The 19,000-nt window shown below is 41.1% G+C and overlaps 1 protein-coding gene across 5 annotated transcripts in view; it reads right to left on the minus strand.

Moving 5' to 3' along the window:
- The window catches only part of NUP93 (nucleoporin 93), a 79,027-nt gene that overhangs the window by 42,303 nt on the left and 17,724 nt on the right, over positions 1-19,000 (minus strand). The window contains exon 1 of one of the 5 annotated variants that reach the window (XM_032122027.1): positions 1,439-1,611. The exons of 3 other annotated variants lie outside the window; for them this stretch is intronic. The gene's annotated coding sequence lies outside the window, so the exon portion shown is untranslated. Of the gene's footprint in view, positions 1-334; positions 419-1,438; positions 1,612-19,000 lie in introns of those variants that run through there. One more of the 5 variants, XM_032122028.1, reaches the window with a different exon arrangement.

The raw sequence follows: 19,000 nt of genomic DNA on the forward strand, positions 1-19,000 counted from the left end.
AGGCAAACCATACATTTCATTGTCCTTTACTTGATCTTTTGCTGAGCTGCTTTTGTGGCAAGACCTCCCCTTTGCTCAGGTAATCTGGTTGGAGACAGGCAACTTTTTGGTCATGCTATGCCACTGTTCCATGTCTTCCCTCTGAGCATTTCTCAGTTGACAAAAGGAAGAGCGCAGAACATGGCACACAGGCACCTTAATATTTGGGGAGGGAGCCCCAAGTCACTCTCTACTGCAAGAGTCCAGGTGCCATCCCAGCACAGTATGTTTTATTAAACTGCTTTCTTTCATATACAAAAACAGAACTGAAAGAAAATGAGAAAAAGCAACTCACCCTGTACTTTTGTCCCCATACCAAAGCCAGGCAGAGCTCCCAGTTTCATGCAGCCTCTAAGTCCCCAGATCTGAGAGTATTAAATCAGCTGCCACCCACCCAGCTAGTCACGGCCACCACATTTATATAAATGTTAATTCCCTGACTGCTTCCCTTTACTATGACTTTACTGGATTAACCCTTTTCATAATGTATCCTATTCAGTTGAAAGAGAGGTGGGATCTAGGCTGCGAACTCCAGTTGACTAAGCAAATATGCTTTACCACTTCATTTAAGAAATTAACAAAAAAAGCAAATCTCCAAGTAGCTTCATTTGCTTTGAAAGAGAAATATTTTTTCTCTTATTTTTGTCCCACATTTGAAATCCTTATTTCAAAAGAAAATTAAAGAAAGTTTAACATGTCTTCTAAATAAATCATAAGTGCATCTATAAGAACAGGGGAAACAGAGTGGACCAATATCTTTGCATCACAATGAAAACCAGGAGAGGAAAAAAAAATCATAATCAAGTAGCATCTTTATTTTTTGTTTAAAATACTTCCACAGACTTTTCATAGTCTAGGGAAGAGAAAACAGGAATAAAGGCATTCTGAAAGTTATGCTACTGTATTCTGCTTAAATGAAAAGCAAAGTCAGCAATGTCAAGAGGGTCTTTAAAAAGGCAACACAAACGAAACCCAAAGCAGACGCTGGACTGCCCCACCCAACAGCTGTTCTAGCGAAGAATGTTGGAAGGTAAAGGCACAGACCTTCCCGTTTCTTTTCTGTGAGCAAAGGAGCTTTTCTCTAAAACTACCCACCTGTTCTCTTTAATTACTCACCTACAAATTAAAACAACCTGCAGCAACAGTACAAAGAAAAAACGCCATACAAGATATCTGAAGGAAAACTCTCTTATCAAAGCAAGCTTTTTGCCCTCATTTTATACATTTTAAAAGATAGACATTCCTACCTGTAGATCTCAGTACTGAGGAGTTACAAACCTGTTAATGCTGGCTGTAACTGCCACACTTCAGTTGCCTGGTATTTAGGCTTACACAGCTATATCTACCTCTATTAATGTTCAAGTTTTCTCGTCTTTAAAAAAATATATATAAATCAAACCTGCAAGTCCTGAAATGGCTGAGACAGTCAAGAGTCCAGCAAGACAATAAGAAAGCAGCTGCTTTGCACGGCTGAACACCACTGCCTGTAAAGCATCTATATATTTTTTTCCAGTGGTGCTTTATTCAAATTCTAGGGAAAGCATCAGTCTGAAACCAGTAACTGATGGGAGTAACAGTTTATAGGTTACAGAAGGATATTTTATTGTTAACGGACCGTACCATGTAGGAATTAGGAGGGGGTGAGGCAGCAGGCAGGCAAGAGGAGAGAGATGCTACTATTTTTTTTCCCCGAGCCACTGCAATTACTCTGATGTGAATTTTTGATGACTTCCGACATATTGCATGGTTAATAATCGTTTCAGCTGTCATGTTTGGTTAATGTGGAAAATGCATTTGCTGCATTGTGATGCAGCACTCCAGTCACAGATTGTAACACCAGTTGTGAAGCTATTCCCTTAACTGAGCTGCATGAATTTGCACATACCATGAGGCTGAAATAAATGGTAGTTTGATTTTTATACAGCAACAAAAAGCTTCTGCCATTTTAGACCTGCAGAGCTGTTGGTACAACTTGTACAGCCAGATAATTTTACTGCATATTAATTGGTGTCGATGCTCTTTAAAGGGGAGCTTTGATTCTCTATTGTTTTGCTGTGTTTGGTTATTTAGCAGTTAAAAGACGGAGCTACTATTTACATTAAACATCGCTCTTTTTTGTAGCTTTACACAGGTTATTTAATTGTAAGCATATATACATCAATGAAACTGTCAGCACTACAGAAATGCAGCCTTGTTATTCATACAGGCTCAACCTACTTCTTCCTCCATATGATACATAAGAGTGTGTATATATAACCTTGTCTTACAAATGACTGCACGTGAGGGGTGAAAATATGCTGCTTACAATCAAATAAAGAGAATTTTATTTGCAAAGTACCACTTCTTCACCTACACTTTAAACATCAAACAGCAAAGTATAAAGTTACATAAATACTCGCCTTTCACTGTCACCAATAGAAAAACAATGCTGCAAGCAATCATGCAATTACAAGAGGAGATGTAAAACGGCAGAGATGAAACCATGCTAAGAGCCAGTCACCCGATGATTAAAGTCAGGCCAGTGTATTCCAGCAGTCAGGTGATGGTGCCATCATTACAGTGCAGAAAGCCACAGAAAAATCGAGAAACAGACCACCCCCATCTTAAAGAAAAAAAATTAGAAGCACCAAAGGAATAAAGAATGCATTTGCTAATATGCCAAATGTACAACCATGAAGAAGCGTTTCACAGAATGTGTGTGTAACACTATTGGGAAGTTACTGTCACAGGTCCCAAGTGCACATTTAACCCACAGTGCCAACCCAGCTCCCAAATTCACTTTGACACTCCCAAATTCAAAGTTCATTCTTTTTAAATTCCAGAACAACAGCCCTGCTGCCACATTACTTCATTTCACAGTTCAGTAATTCTGCTCACAAATGCACATCTTGGATATGCAAACACACAGAGGCAAAAAAATCCAGACTTGGGATGTCTACGTTTACAACAAAAAGCTACCAGGAGAGTGTTTTACTGTGCATGAACACTGATGTATCTGCAGAATCATCACCAACACCACCAATTCATTATTTCCACCTCTGTTTAAATTAAAACAACACTGCAATGTGTATGTTGGACATGAAATTTTATATGGAAAAAACAGCAGTCTCTGAATAACATTGTACTCTCTGGTGTGGGAGCAATTCACGTTAACAGGGTTACGTCTGCAGAAGGTGCTCTGTGGCTCAGGCTCACCTACCTCAAAGGCATCACTGCACCTTGCACAATTCAGAGTTTCACAGGTGGCAGAGTGATCTCTTACAGTGTGTTTTTGGCTTTGAAACTAGCAAACTTTATCCTAAAGGTGATTTTCCTCAAATGACTGCAAGGAGCAATCCCTCCCTGCTTGTGACCAAATGAACACCGAATATCTGAATCCTCCTACCAGGCATCTCACGAGTGGAGAAGACAGGTCCAAGTCCAACATTCTTAGTGGAAAACTGCAGTCAGTTGCATTGCAGGGAAAATTATTGATCACAACCAGCTACACCCCACAGTGCAGGCAAAGTCCCTTTTGGGAGAGGAAGGTTAATACATTTGCAGGATAATTTAACTCTGGCATTCCTCCTGCATTTCTGAGCATCCATGTCTGGCACTATCCCTGCTGCTGTGCTTGCCTCAGTAACTTGCCACTCACCTCACACACACTGCTCTGGTTTTGGATGGCTTCTCCCTCTACTTACACCTAGTTTGCATAACCCACTAGTGGTGCAGAGACAGAAGCACAGCGGATACACAGAGCTTTTGCTTTCTAGCCAAACCTTTAAACAGCTAAATGTACCTGGAGAGAGAGTTGACTCTTTAGGACAGACTGCAGCCTCCCAGGGGCTTCAGGAGCACAATCATCCATCTGGAGCTGCTAGCCACAACTTTAATGTGCTGCTTTTATCAACAGACATTCTCTGTTATTTTTCTGGCCATGTAAAGCTACTGCAGAAGCTACTTGCAACTGCAGATCTGTGCATTACAATCCGCACAATTATATATCTGTACATTGTTTTACACACTACATTGCCACAGAAAGCCTTCCTGGTGTAGCTCAGTACAGCACTGTCTCCCCTTACCTATGGATTTCTTAAAGCAACAGCTTTGAGGGATATGAACAGAAACTACCTACCCCAAATGGCTGTTGGTGTAAACAACTGTGAGTGCTAACCCAGCTAAGATGTCGGAACTGCTATCTGTTTCACTGGCAATCAATTTAGTGGAGCGTTCAGTCAGCTTACGCATCAATCACTTCTGCACTCTGATGTGACTGTGGGAGGAGAAGAGGGAAAACTACCGCTCAGGGCTGCTGGGCCGCAGCTAAGGAAAACTGTAAAAGTCCTCCTTCTGAGTAGAAAGCATCATATCACTAAGAGAATGACAATGCAAAGAGAATGCAGAAGCCGTTGGAGTAAAAATATCCTCCTCTGGGTCAGGATCATTGCCTCACTCCATCTCTGGGTGTCCTCCTGCCTTGTCAGGTAAAGCTTCATCTCTGGAGTGAAGGAGATTCCTTCATCATGACTACAAAAATCAAAAGGTGCAATCACCCTTACCTTGAAAAAAAACCACTAATAAACCATAAAACATGGTAGTCTGCAATCATCGTCTCCTTTTCTTTCAGTTTTGCACTGGACAGGAATAAGGGGGAGAATTGGAATGGCATCCCTGGATCTGCTCCTTTATTAGCTCCTTTTTGAAGTTCTACAGTTTCAATGTCTGCCATTGCCAGTGAGCATTAGCCAGCAAAATTGAGAGACACTGCTGGCAGTGAATTGTAACAGTGATAGGTAGCTCCTTCCCAAATTTCTTCTCTTCTTAATCCAGCACTGTAGCAGCAGCAGCAGCAAATACTGCACTGTCATACTGGCTCCAGAGAAAGCCTTAAAGCATTAGTTGGTCCTCTCTGCAAGGCCAACAGAGTGATTACCCAGCATTAATGACAGGCGAGGTCTCTTCCTCTCCCTTCAGCTCTGCGCACTCATCCTACCCCTCCAGAGGGATGCAGAAAGAACTGCAAGAGAGTTCAGGAGTCCAATCCAAGCAGGTTGTGGTGAAGAGGAAGAAAACCAAGGCTAACATTTTAACATCAATACAGTTATACTCACACACAAGCAGAGCAGAGCAAAAAGTCAGTTGAGTGTATTATGACACTACTGGCCTGTCTAGCAGGGAATTCAGGCTTTGTTGTGATGGGCTAATTTTCATGGACTAAGACAAATGAGCCATTCAGAGTCAAAACAAAAACGAGAACTGAGAAGTGACCAGCTCTAGTAACATCCAGTATCATCATCACAGAGAGCCATCCTCCTGCAGGGGAAAAACCACCAATGCGCTCACACTGGGAATTGCTGGCTTGTTACAGAGCTCAAAGGAGACCTGAGTTACAACACAGCTTTGGAACTAAATTTGTACCAAACAAGAGGCAGGATGTAAAAGCAAAGGGTGGGAAACACCCCTGAGAGAACCGACTGAGGACCAGTGCTTTATGTGAGCAGGCAGATACAGGGGGAAGCGAAATACAAATCCTGTAAAATTAGAAGAGCGCCAGTCCCAAGCAGGGGAGAAGTGGGGGGAGCCCAGACAAGCAGAGGGGATTAGCACCAACACTGGCAGTGCTGTTACTGCCATCCACACCCCAATTAGTGGTATCATTTGTCAGGATGAATGGGGAACTTGCACTCAATTCGACAATTTGACAGAGTGTCACTGAACTACCTCACGTCCATATTTATCCAAGAGGCAAGTGCAGGAACCAGTTTTAATTAGAGCCTATTTGACAAAGAACCGAGGGTATTACCCATGCTCTCACCATCAAGTGATAATTGAGATGTAATCGTTTAAACAAAGCGCAACAAGTGTCCATTTACCCAAAGCCATTGTTAAATATCCACTAGGAGATTATTTTCAAAATTATAATGTGCCATGAATATGCAAAGCACTTTCCATCTTTAGCATTGAAAAGAATAATCACCTTTAAAAAAACCCAAACCACCAAAAACCACAACTGAAAGCCAAACAGTAATTTAGCAGCAAAATTTGAGGAGTGTTTCAAACATGCCAATGCCAATTTAAAAGGAGGGGGGAGAGAAGTGATGGCTCTGCTTTGGGGCCATTAAACTCTGTCTGGAAAGCCCTCTTTTGTACAGCATTAGCCTGCTGTAAGTCTGTAATTATGAGGAGAATGTGTTAATTTTTAATTCAGATTGCTAACCCCTTTTTTATGTACAAACCCTGCATGTCAATCCCTCTTGCAGATGACTGTAAGCACCGACATGACCAAATTCAACTCTCGGTGGTAAAAGCACACTCTCCCTGGGAGGTTTGGCACTGGAAAGCAACTCAACCTTGTAGTGAAATAGCTCTTTCATAAAACTGTCACCTCAGCATCGTGGCAAGCAAATCCTCTCGACCCACAGCCTATTAAACCAGAACCATATGGCCACTGATATTCACACCTTATTTCAGCATTCTTCTGTCTGGCTACTGAAATTCTAACACAGCTTCACAGGAAGCTGAATTCCCATGTCCCTCATATTCCCAAACACAGGGAAGCACAGGATGAGGAAGTTAACCCAACACTGCCTAGAGGCCTACACCAAGTTAGGGGCTATCAAACACTAAGCCCGTCTTTCATCTCTTCTGATTCCTACTGATGCCGGCAATCCATGGAGGAACCTGACTGAAGAGCATGCTTTGACACAGTCCAGCAATGAATTATTAACTGGTGGAAGCCGCAAAGTGTCAGCTAGGAGCACATATGAGCCTTCTACGATGATTAACCAGAACGCAATTATCAATGCTCCTGCTTCTCACAAAATGTCTCCAAATTCTCCATCATATGAAGCCCAAAAGGCACTACACAGAAATGCACACACATCCACATGTATAAAAGCAGAAACAATTCTGTGCTTTTACCTTTGTTTCTTCAGGGTTATACTATCAGCTGTGAGTTGTCTGAAAGAAGAAAGCTCTGCCTTGCCACCTGCATTACAGCAATTATACATGGACTTGCAACACTAACAAAGAGTCACATATGCAGAAGCAAGTCCATATTTTTAATTACCACAGCAATTCAATCCACGCAGTCACAGAAACTTGCCAGCAGATTCAGAACCATCCTTGGCCATGTTACATCACGTAGCGCAAGCTCTTTCCAGCCCAGGGCCTGACTGGGCACATAGAAGAAGCTGTGGCTCTCAGCTTGCTCACCGGCAGTGGACAGATGAAGATAGATGCGTTCATCCGTTATGACAATGAGTGCTGCTGAAAAGGGTGTCCCCAGCCTCCCTCTGAAAGGCATGGGCCCACCCTGCAAGCTGGATGTAAGATATGGGCCTCTAGCAGCGTCCCAACATTCAGGAAGAACAACTTGCTCAATTCTCTGCCAGAGGAATCCAGACAGCTCCTCATATGAAACCACAAGATGCTAAGAGGCAACAAACACTAGTGATGGACCTAAAAAGATCTGCTGAATCCCAAAATGCACAAGGATGTTTTCTTGGGATGGGATGCCATGCCGTTCTGAAATTAGCAGTGAAAATCCAGGATGAAGACAGCATTTTAGGTTTTTCTTAGATTAGAAGCTAAATTTGTGCTTTTCCTTTAATTACAGCTGCCAGCTCTGAAGAAAGTGGCACTAGAACTGCTGGCCAGCATGAGAAATGAACACCCACAAGCACACTGGTTAAAGTGAACAACAGCAGTGCATGGCTGCTTTGTCAAAGCATCCTTGTACTTCTCATAGTGAAAGTACAACTGAAATCAGTATTGGCATCTCAGCGGGCTTAATTAGAAGTCAGGTCTACTCTATTCAGGTCTTTATACTGTGCTCATTACATTAATATCCAAGTGCCTTCCAGTCCCGCATTAAGTGACATGACTAACATCTGTCAATGTTGTTTGTTCTCTTCTCCGTTTCCTGGAGGAGTGGAAACACGGTGTTCAAGTAGATCATGGAACACCCAGCAACTGGGAAGGGAGATTCCTCCAGCCCTGGCTCACACAGAGCATAGCCATGTCTGCTTGGTTAATGGTTTTATATCACAGTCATCAGTAGAATGATTAAGCAGCTACACATATTAAAAGCACCAGGTCTCCTCCCAGCAGCATTTCCATCTAGGACTGCCATGATTAAAAGACAAACAAAAATCTGTCCTTTGTGGACAAAATTAAGTAATTTGCAGTTTTATCACTTCATTTCTCTGCCTGAATCTCCTTGCCTTGTCATCTTACATTAGATAATACTGAGGATACAACTTCCAGCAGAGGAAATAAAAGCATCCATCTGTTGAATTTGACTAAAAAGGACAACAAAGGTATGAGCAGCTTATCCTGCCCTTAAATCCCTCACAAAACACACAGCTTAAAGATACAGAGGTTTCACCGGGATATCAAAACTAGAAGACTGAAGTCAGTAATTATTTCTTTTATGCTCACGTGCCTTTCACCTTTCCAAATGATTATCCATCTATATATCTCTATCCTTCTGATATTGAAAAGTACTTATGTCACCATTTCTTCTGAGTTATCACCCAGCAATTCTTTGCAAAGACATTGTGAGAACACTGAGCTGGAGAATGGGAAGAGCTAGAAGGAAAAGAACTGGGAGGGATCAAATTTTAGACTCAATCAAGATGATGAAGGATTAGCCATGCCACATGTCTTAAGGTCAGCTAGCTGGGGTTAGGCAGATGCTTCTAGTAAAAGCAAATGCCTAGAGAAAGGTCAAACTCAAGAACATAAACTTGGTAGAGATTGGGAAACAATGGGCTGCAGGGGATGAGACTTTCACCACCACCTTCTTCTCATTTGTCCAGCCAAACCTTCAAAATTGAAGGTAACAGAAGCCCACTGAAACTGAGTTACCAGCTGTTAGATTAGAAGAAAAGCAAGGACTCATTCCAGGCGAGTGAGGGAAATACACAGAGCTTTCATTTAATGCAGTGTGCATACCCATACAAAATGGGGATTAGTCTTTCACAAAAAAAGAACAACCTTTTCAAGTGTGTAGATAAAGAGACTCTCAGGAAGGGACAGAGGCTGACTCAGAAAACTATTAAAAGGACAAAGTGACTTTCAAATAGAAGTCACTAGTTCAAACATGAACTAGATTAGTAGTGGCCAAGACTAAAGCATCTGAAGACTGATTAGTAGTGGTGTAAACAAAAATGTGTTGTTAATCCTCCTTGAGCTCCTGCTACACAGGAGCCCATACTTCAAGATCCATGCAGATAGCAATGCAGAATTTACTTTCTGTCCAGCCCCAGAGGAACAGCCAGGGCTTAGGTGGGTACCCAGACACCAAGTGCCTGTCCCCAGTCAATGCAGAAGCGAGACAGATGCACTGCTCCATTTGCCTAAAACGGCTAAGTTCCTTCTGGTTATGATACTCTGCCACAGTGTGCTCACATGTTTGTTGCTGGATACATATTATCAGATACCGCACTGAACAACACCCACTTAGCATCTATAAACAAGCATTAAGATCACACTGCAGGTTTCTGGTATTATTTTGTCAGAGAATTTCCCTGTGAAATTACTTTGCTGATTCACTAATGTCATACAACTTATATATTCATGAAAAACAGACCACCAAATGTCATTTATCCTTTCCCCCAACACAGATCAGAAGAGGCTCCAGTTATCCCTAGAGATCTTGCAGCACTGCAGACTCAGATGTACATTGTGAGAAGCCTTGCTGCAGAACATCCTTCCAGAGGACATCCAAAGAGGGCAGACAGGATTCCAAAACATACATTTCAGTAATGAAAAGCAGTAAACACACAATGTTTACCACTCAGGAGATACATCCAGTAACGCAGCTGCTTTAACTTTGGTCATCAAGCACAACTTGGGTGTCTCTCATCTATCTTCACAGGGAATGACAGCTCTAATACCACACCATGCTGTAAAACACAGACATCCAGTGAAGCATTATCCTTCTCACTATTATTGGGCACTGTAACACAGGGTGCAGATGTATTTACAGGGGGGTTTATGTCGAACCACTCTTCACCTACTATTATGCAAACACGTCCTTGTGGACCTGCAGTTCAGTAGCACAGTTATTACACATATCAATGCATACTTTTATATAAAAATATTTCTTGCTACTCAATTATGATAGCATATTATTCATCTACTATTACTGAACTAGGATCCTGCAAATAACATTAAATCCTGTGTGTATTTATTGGCAGTAAGGACCTGGTGGAGGCAAAGATATAGAAGACTTGATTTCCTTTTTAAAGAAAACTTTTATTAATATTTGTTCCAAACAAGATCCTCCAGCTGCTGAAGTTTAATACCACCCAAAATCTGTTTTCCCTAGGGTCCTCTATTATCAGCAAGGGCCTTCCTTGCAAGTCAAATCTTTCAAGAGATTTTCTTTGCTATCTAATTTGGGAGACACAGGTATTCGGCATTCGAGGAATGCAATCAAATCCTGCCCCTTCCAGGCCGTCTGGGGCACCTATTAATTCACCCTCCTGTAGAGAGGGAGTTTATCATCTCTTCCTATTGCTAGGATCTAAAAAGGTGGAATGGAGCAACTTCAATTGGCATTGCAATTATTTAAAGTCTATAAATAGTTGTTGCCATAGTGTTAATTAAATTGCTATATGGTAATGTCCTTTCTTTTCTACCTTTTAAAGCTAAACTCTGAATAAGGCAGGTAGGCTGGGACCATGCCATGTAAGAGTCCACGGAAAGCGAGTACAAATGCTTAGACATTGTATTGTACTCCACACAAAGATGAGCTGAAAATCTGAAGTAGCTTATAATGTTCTCTCTTTCCCACTTGGTATGAAAGAGAAGAGACTAATTTCCAAACTGCTTCATCATCTGTCACCCAAACTCAACATTTTGAAAAATCATCATAAAATTTCACAAACCAGCCACAGTAATTGAACAGATATGAACTGCATAGGGGGGAAAAAAAAAGTAAAAAAAAGTTTTTTCTGAAAGTTTTTTCCATCATCTTTGTACGTTTTGGGAAGATGGTGAACAATGGTGATGGCCACCTCTGCACAGAACTATCAGATCTGGCAGACTATTGAAACAGGGGAATGGAGGTCACATCACTGGGGAAACAAACACTAAGCCCAAGATATTCCATGGCAGAAAAAAAGTCAGTTTTAACACAAATACCAGCACAAGCTTCATCTTGGTAATTTTACCATGCACACTGGTATTTCCTCAGAGATGGAGCAATTTCCACTACTTCCCAGTAAGAGAAAAACTTTTTTTTTTTTTTTCTTCCAAAAGTATCATAATAATTTCTTTTAAAATGGTGGACTCTTAACAGGCAACAACTCTACCTTACAAAACTTTATTATTTAATGGGAAGCTGAAATGACAGGTAAGGGACTGCATCAAGTCCTGGCTACAAGTCTAAGCAAGAGAGATTAAATAACACTCAGGACAGTAGCCACAGGGCAAACTCTTGGCTCCTCACCTTTTGTCAAGTGTTTCCCCTCACCTCTGGAAGAGCAGAAACCTTTCTGGTCTCCCTTAATTTCCAGTACTTCTAGCCACAGTGAAGTATTTAGTATTTCAGTGTCTCCTGCTTCAAAGGTTCAATTCAGGATGTGAAGGTTAACAAATACAAAACAAGGAAACTCGAAACTTGCCTATTTATCTTTTTTTTAAAATCCAAACCACATTAGTACTTTTGGATAGACAAATTATATTATAAATGTAGAATTTCAATATTCTGGCACCAAGCCACATTTTAATGGACGTTCAAACGCTAACTAAGGAAATGGTTGTGCATTAAGCCTATCAATAAGTCAACAATCAATACTTCAGTATTGCAGTAAAAATACAATGCACCCTTTATAACTGCCGCTGGCCTCATCCTTCTTTGTCAAGCTCAGCTCCTAATAAAAAAATAAAAGTCTTGAAGCAAGAAATGAAGCACATACTATTTCACAGCCATTAAGCATTTATCTTAAAGTCTAGACCTGATTGGTCCTCTGAACTGTACAGATTTTTGTTTTTCAACTGTGTTCTGACAGGGCAGAAGAGTCAGGAATAAAAAAGGACAGAAGTTCAGACACAAAATTAATCAAGCAGGTCAATAGGTAAGAGCAGCAAAATAAAGAAACCTCAAACAGCAAAGCCCCAAGCAACTGCAAATTAGGAGCTGGTTCCTACTTTATCTCCAAAAAGCATCTCAGTCAAAAGAAAACAAAAAAAAAAATCCATCAAAGCATACTAATGTTTGGGTTTTAATCCAATTCATAGATTTTAATTGCCTGCACAACATCAGTCCTGCACAATCCCTCAACATATCCATCCTATCAGTTTCATCAAATGAAGCCAAAGGCAACCTCTGCAGAGCACAAGTTTTGGACACCCTCTGGAAAGCGTGACCATCAGGCCATACTGCTCTGCAACAGAACAAATGCTTTAAATTTAGTTAACTCTGGCTTCCCAGTCAGAGCCATGGCCATAATGCTGAGCCACCATTGTATTTCTTGACAGCGGAAAACCCCCCCAGTTTTTGGATGCTTAGAGCAGCTGTGTATGTCTGCAGAAAGGTTCAGAGTATGCTTTACAGGAAGAAATGGTGGCAGACATTGATCCAACCCTGTGAAACCTGAATGTAAAAACAGGAGGACAAAACCAATCAAATTGATCATTTTTATCTCCACAGCCTAGTAAGCTCAGTACTGAAATGGAACTTCATCACGGAATGGCTAAGCCAGCCTAATAGCTTGGGTAAATAAGCCAACTGAATTCTCCATTTTCTTCTCCGAGTCCACAAATACACAGAGGGAAACAGAGCATCATTCTTTCAGAAATCCCTCCACAGATCCCTTTGCTAAAACCGTCTTGCATCCCTGGGGTTTCAGCTATAAACAAGCACAGAGCATGATTGGGAATTTGGAAAGACTTTTTGCTGGTATTTTGAAGTCAGGACATCTGCATCTTGAGGTTGAGCTCTGCAAAAGCAGCCAACACTGCAAGTCCGGCAGGGGAGGGGCAGGAATACTCAAGTCCTCACAGATCATGGAGCAGTTTGCCAGTGCACAATCCAAGTTCAGGAGCAGGGTATGCGCCCAGCAATAGCCTAGGCCAGACCTCTGACCATTAGGTTTTGCTACTTCAGCTCATTCTCTCTACATCAGGCACATTCTAAATAATCCATCCCAAGTGATAATCACCACACTACTAAATACTGCTGCATAAAATGATTATATTGGGTTGCAGGCAATAGCTGTATGGACCAAAGTTTTAGCCTCCAACTCGTGAACTGCCAGATTAAAGGGTTTTTGTGTGGCCACAATTCCACCTCAGAGCAGCAACTAATAGCAGTCTTTGCACAATTTCAGCTCAGAGAAGCTGAAGATCTCCAGATCAGACTGGTGACAGCCACTGCAGCTGTCTTAATGACAAAAGGGTGGTTTCAGCAGAGCTGCCAGTGGACGGGTGTTGGTAGCACAGCTTCAGTTTCTTGTTTCATGTGGGGAAAGGAGCTCTGCTGACAGTCTGTACCACAGGGGCAGCCAAGCACTGTGCTGCTCAGCACTGCCAAACTAGCAAACTACTGATGGAAAGAAACAACCTTATTTTTTTTACAAGGTCTGGTGGTATCTGAGAGACGGAAGTCAGAGGCCAGTTAAATGTTGTCCAATACTGATCAGGACTGTGAACAATAAAGAGGTCTGAGAAAATAGCAAAAAGGAAAACATCCATATAAGCTTCCACTACAGAATCTCACAGTCTTGTGAGAGCCAGTGGCAAATGCAACTTTTAATTCTCAGCTGTCAAAACTGATGCATAGGAAGACATTTCTTGAACTCAAAGTCAAGCATAAAAATCATGACAAAAATTGGATCAAAATCCAGCTTTCCCAATTTCCTGCAATGAAAAGCAGCTGCCACAGAAGGCCATTTTCTAAGCAAATATATGGATCAGGGGGTGCCAGTTAGGCAAGGATCCAAAAATTCAAGGGTCAGGTGCTATTCAATATTTGAATCAGTACAATAAAACACTGCATAAATATTTAAACTGGCACTCCTGCTCCAAAATACTCTTGGAACGTATTTCAGCCACTTGCTTCCAAAGTTTATAACTGACATTCCCTTCTTCCTTCTGCCCTGTGGAACCTCTGAAAAAAAATCCATTCCCTGTTCATCCACAACACATCTGACAGCCGTTTGCTGGTTTGATTTGAATGTGCTGCTTTCAGTCAGCAAGTACAAATAGATAAATCTCAAGTGCTGAAATCCTATATCCTTGGCTCTTTATGAGCTCTTGTTCTAAATCCGCCCTCAGTTTCCCTGAAAAACCCAAATAAAATACCAAAACCTGAAACTCCAGAACACTCTCCATTTTTACATCTCATTTATAACCTCTGTCTTCAAAAGCTAATTGCTTGAGCTCCATTTCAGTTTTTTTCACAAAGTGTGCTATAAAACAATGTAAGATGCAATTTGTCATTAGACACTTACAAACTATGGAAGACACACATTTGCTTAGATCCCAATATAGATCTCAAGAAGTCAAAGGCCAGGGACAAATGCTTTTGATATTCCATGTGCAGTTGAACCTCCCAATTGTTTTAGCCAGTCATTAATATAAGTTATGATCTTGTAAGGCAACATTTCCTTACTGTCAGTCACTACCAGTGCTGCCCAACCCAGCTCCTACTTTTAAACCACCCAGCATTCAATGAGCTGGAAGTTGCTGCAACTGGAGGTAGAAGCCAAGCAGATGTGCACTGCCAATATGTGCACCTGGCTGCACACTCTAACAATTCAATACATCGAATTGCAGCTCTGCTGGAGATTCCCATCCTGAGATCTCCACAGTTACACTCAATACTGATTTGCATGAACCTGCTCCTATCTCGGCCTTCATTTCCCTGTGCTTCTATGTCCTAGGCCTGTGAATGCACCTAAGCTCCAAAGTAGATGAAGTTTCCCTTGAAAATAAAGTTTAAAAAATTTTAAAAGATATTTCAATAACACATCCTAAGAATCACTAAGGTTTTTTTGTAATAAATACATTAACTACCGACCAGAGAAATCTGACATTGCATCTGACACCTGCAGAGTTTTGCTTCTACTGCTGGTAGCAACAGCTTGTTCAGCAGATGCTTCTAGTAGCACCTAGGCAAGTTGTTCAGAGATTAATAGCAAAAACAAACAAATAAAAATCCAGACCCAAACCATACCCAAAAATCAAGGGACAAAAGACAGCTCTTCCTCTTTCAGTTTTGTTGGGCTATCAAAAGTAACAATTAACTAAATCTTTGGTATTAATGCAAAAGGAAGCTCTGATGATCCCACAGGTAAGATTACTCTGATGGAATGTACCACAGTGTACCAAAAGGCTCTGAATTCATACACTTCAAAAGATAGCGCTATACTTAAATTATTTACACTCACTATGGCCCTGGAAGAGTCCAAAGGAATTAGCTTTAAGACTGTCAGTCGGAATAAGCAAGATTTAGTCTGTGAAGCTGTGCCCATCAAATGAAAGCTACGTTCATTAACTCACTGCATGGATTTCACAAACGGTATTAGAAAGGCCAGGACTTGAGCCTTTCAGATCTGGCACTTCCCAAGGCCAGCAGCCTTACACTAAGCAGCATTACTGTGTGACTACGTGGAGCCTCTCTGTTGGAGGAAGAGCCACCTGTGGTGCTGATATGGTGTCATTCCTGATTTGCTCTGGAAGCCGCAAGTTCTTTTTAAAAAAAAGTAATTAGTCAATACTACACAGCAAGACAAATGATTCAGTGCTATAACTCTAGCAAAGGGTTGTTGCAAGACGTAAAAAAATTGAGTAAAATAAATCAATAAGCTTGGGAGTTGTTTAAACTCTGAGGTCCTGCCTACCTACTCTCCCTGCACAAATTCACATATTTTAACAGTACTCCTTAGCTTCTCAATGAAGTGCATTAACTACACATCCAGCTTACAAAAACAAATGGCAACAGTCTCTGAAAAATAAATTGTGAAAGGCACAAAAAAGACCTTTTCTTTAGTTGCACGTGGTAGATACTCAATTTTCATGTCTACTGCATGCATTTTCCATAAAGCAGAGGTACAGGACACTGGTCATGATAGTTTTCAGTTTATCACTGTGGAACTTCAGTTAGGAAGAGGATGAGATCAGCAAGCTATTACCTTTGACACTAGAAAGAGCCTCACTAATGGGAAGGCACAGCCTGCAGTGGCATGGGCAACCAGATCATAACTCCTGCACCAGGTGCAGTGCAACAGCGAGTCTCTGCCCATATAAACTGCTTAAAGTCAATTAATCAGCATATAAAAGAGCTCCAGCAAAAGTAATTTGCATTTTAAGCAGTGGCCATCCTTCTCCTCCTTCAGCATCTGACCTTCCAGTTTCAAAGTTTCCATGGTAAGGTTCACGTAAAGTATCAGAAAAAACCCTGTTTTTTCTGGATGAGCATAACCATCCAGCATGCTTGCCACAAGACAAACACTGGTTTGCAAATGCCCAGTACCAAGGTGTGTTCCTTCCTGTAGATGACACCAACCAGGGGTGCTGAAGGCAAAAGGATCCACCTCAGAGATCTGCATAAAATCACAAGATTTAGAAACTCCTCCAAGATGGCAAGATGAACCTTCTCTGGATCCACAGGGGCACTTCCCACATGCAACATGTTCTGCTGAGCTGTCTCTGCAACATGAGTCTTTGAATTGCGCTTCCCACCTCCCTCTCGGAATATGTGGTTTCAAGCAACATTTGTTGCCAGGATGCATTGCTAATACATAATATATTGGCTGGAAATTAGTATTTCATTTCAGACAGACAAAATGTTACAGGCACTTCTTCAGGGGCAATGCATATCGAAGAGTTTGAGGAAGAAATTTTCTAAGAGAAACAGAGCAAACTTACAACCAAGAGAAGACAGATCTAGTTGAGACAAACAACTAAATCCTGCCCTTTAAGACACACTGCAGATTCAACCCCCTGCAGGAAGGAGATCTGTTCTGCTATTCTGCTGCAGAAGAATGTTATTTCTCAAAGTTTAGCTTTGGGTATTTATTATAGGAATAACTTCTGACTGATGAGCAAGACTTGCTTCTCTTTTCCTGCTTTGCGAAAGGCATTCAATTTCTGGCATTCCGGGGGATAGATGGACTCCTAAATAATGTTTCCTCCCCAAATCCAGCATCCCTAAATATCAGCAAGAACTATCCAGCCTTCAAAAACAAGCCCCAGACTCTTTTAACACCGAGAATTGTCCCGCTGACTGGTGGACCCAGCATACACCAGGGGGCAGGAAGGCCTGGAGATTCCCAGCTGCCCTCTGACAGCTTTCAAGAGACACAGTGTAACACCCCTTACACGCTGGAGAGACTCCTCTGAGAGAAAGCGCCAAAGCAAGGCAAAAGGAAATACAGTAACTAGGAGGAAATAAGGAAAAAGGAAGAGAAAGAGCTAACAATTCTGCTACAGTGACTAACAGGGATATAACTGTGTGACAACTTACCATCAACTCTCAGCCAAAGATTTCACACTACTAGATGGGAGTCATTCCCAGCTCAGATTCCCTCCCCCCGCCTCCAGCAACACGCCAGAGGAGGTGTCCACCTTGGGTGCTTATTTTCATAATTCACTTAAAAAAAACCCCAAAAAACAAAACCATAGTTTTCCTCATAAGAGGAAAACAAAAAAACAAGAGGGCATTAGAAAAAGTAGAGAATAAGGCATCTAAGAGTACGAAACCTCAGACAAACAACAAAACATTTAGCATAACTTTAGCTAATTATGCACAGCAATGTCATGCACTTCATCTTACTGGGAAACATGAAGCCAAAACATTAACCTCAAGTCAAACAGCAAAACAAAAATAAGAGAAGTGATATTGATTCACTGTATCTGTTGAGTAATCAAGATTCTTACCATTAGCAATGAGCTGCAAATTTTCTGGATAAGCCATTTTTAACCTTGGAAAAATTAAATCAAGATAGAGGGGGACTAAAAGAAATACAGCAGGGTTAGCTCTACGAAAAACAAATTAAAACAAACAAACCAAATGTGTAATTTCCACAGTGAGATGGATCACTGCATCCAACTTCCAGCATTTAGCTTTCGCTAGGACCTAAAGATGGTCACGGTCTCATTTAGTCAAAACAATGGCGAGTCTTTTGACTACTGCATTAGCACTTATTTCACATTCATTAAAACCTTCAAGTTTTTGTATCTACTTAACAGACAGAGTAAAAAGATTTAAATATGCCATTTTCTGCTACAAGCCTTGGGGCAGGAAAGAAATAATGAATGTTTCAGAGTTACTGTATGGTAACCATAGCAGGCAAAATCAATTACTGCTCAGAGAATCTGGAGATAACACACAGGTTTTATCATCTATTTGAAATGTGGTTTGGTTTTTCCCCTCTGCATTTCCTCCTATTCTCTTCAGAAAATTCTTTTCTCATACATTAGAATCTGGCCCAAAGAATCCTACTGACTTGTGTTTACAGATATGGATTTGTCATGATACTGTACAGTATTCCCACCTATACACTCCTATTTATCTGAGATTAAAATCAAATCCTTCACAGATTACTACTTCTGCCTTTCATGCTGAGTTTGGCTACGCCAAACATTATCAGAAAAACCAAACAAACTGCCATTATCAACAACATTGTGTAAGCTGGACAGACACCCTCAAAAGAGAAACTGCAGGACACACTCGGGGAATTGTCAAAAGCATATGACATGGTCTGGGAACACTTTTGGGATGAATAACATTAAAAAAAGGAACCAAATAAGAGCTGGTACTTTAAGTGAAACAAGTGTTCTAGAAAGGGCAGATCTTGAAATCCAGTTCGTACAGGTCTGAACAAAAAGGAAACAATGTCTGTATAAATGATGCCAAGCTCAAAACCAATAAAAGGAAATAAATTTTAACATAATCTGTAATTGGATTGCGGAATTTACTGCCACAGGAAGATGGCAAGGCCAAAACCATAATGGGATTAAA

The sequence above is a fragment of the Corvus moneduloides genome, chromosome 12 (assembly GCF_009650955.1).
Source record: "Corvus moneduloides isolate bCorMon1 chromosome 12, bCorMon1.pri, whole genome shotgun sequence".
In the NCBI taxonomy this organism is placed as follows: Eukaryota; Metazoa; Chordata; class Aves; order Passeriformes; family Corvidae; genus Corvus; species Corvus moneduloides.